The 1,260-nt window shown below is 43.7% G+C and overlaps 1 non-coding gene across 1 annotated transcript; it reads right to left on the bottom strand.

Moving 5' to 3' along the window:
• Positions 1 to 717: 717 nt before the first annotated feature.
• LOC112759934 (small nucleolar RNA R71) lies at positions 718 to 821 on the bottom strand. Its single transcript, XR_003180396.1, has one exon. It is a non-coding gene; the product is annotated as a small nucleolar RNA R71 (small nucleolar RNA).
• Positions 822 to 1,260: the final 439 nt, after the last annotated feature.

Raw genomic sequence — 1,260 nt, 5'->3', positions numbered from 1 at the left:
TTATGCATTTAAATTCAAGCAACTAACTCACTGACTCACTAACTATTTGAATTAATTCCTCAACTGCTCTAACCATACTCTTCCATTAACCAAGAGTATTTCACTTGTTTGGTGCCTGTGCTGTGTTCTTGTATGACAGGTAGGAGAGGAGAGACATCAACTCCTCCATATACCGAACCAGAGAGGACCCTTCATAGACTTAGAAGGGAAGCAAGAGGGAAGAGAGTACTGAGAGAAGAGGAATCTAAAGGAGAATCTGAGGACAATTTTGAGGAAGCTTTAGATCTCAACATGGATAGAGAAGTTCACAACCATGAGAGGGCTGATGGAAACAATGCCATTCCTGAGAGGAGGGTTCTTGGTTCATACATAAACCCAACCTCTGGGCATTGTGGTAGCAGCATTCAGAAACCACCCATTCAGGCCAACAATTTTGAACTCAAACCACAGCTAATATCACTTGTGGAGGATCATTGTTCATTTGGTGGGAGTGCTAATGAAGATCCAAACCAACATCTCACAAAATTCCTGAGAATTTGCGACACTGTGAAGTCCAATGGAGTCCAGGAAGATACCTATAAACTGCTCTTGTTCCCATTTTCACTTAGGGACAAGGCAGCTAAGTGGCTGGAATCATTCCCAAGGGGGAGCCTAACAACCTGGGATGAGGTGGAAAGCAAGTTTCTGGCACGTTTCTACCCCCCACAAAAGGTCAATAGGCTTCGATCTGAGGTTCAGACTTTTAGACAACAAGATGGTGAAACTCTCTACGAGGCATGGGAGAGGTTCAAGGATTTGACAAGGAAATGCCCACCAGACATGTTCCATGACTGGGTGCAATTGCATATTTTCTATGATGGACTTTCTTATGAATCAAGGAAGGCTGTAGACCATTCATCAGGAGGTTCATTGAACAGGAAAAAGACTGTGGAAGAAGCCATTGAAGTGATTGAGACAGTGGCTGAGAATGAGTACTACTATGCTTCAGAGAGACACAACACTAAGGGAGTCATGGAGCTGAACCATGTTGATACAATTTTAGCCCAAAACAAGGTGTTTGCCAAGCAACTAGCAGAGCTCACCAGGAAATTAGAAACAAAGCAAGTGGCTGCAATACACACACAAGATCAAGAGGAAGTAAGCACTGAAGGAGGTGATTGGGAAGAGGCCAACTATGTGGGAAACCAACAAAGGCAATCATATGATCCACATTCCAACACTTACAACCCAGGATGGAAAAACCACCCAAACTTTGGGTGG

The sequence above is a fragment of the Arachis hypogaea genome, chromosome 16 (genome assembly GCF_003086295.3).
Source record: "Arachis hypogaea cultivar Tifrunner chromosome 16, arahy.Tifrunner.gnm2.J5K5, whole genome shotgun sequence".
Classification (NCBI taxonomy): domain Eukaryota; kingdom Viridiplantae; phylum Streptophyta; class Magnoliopsida; order Fabales; family Fabaceae; genus Arachis; species Arachis hypogaea.
This window is presented reverse-complemented; position numbering and strand designations above follow the sequence as displayed.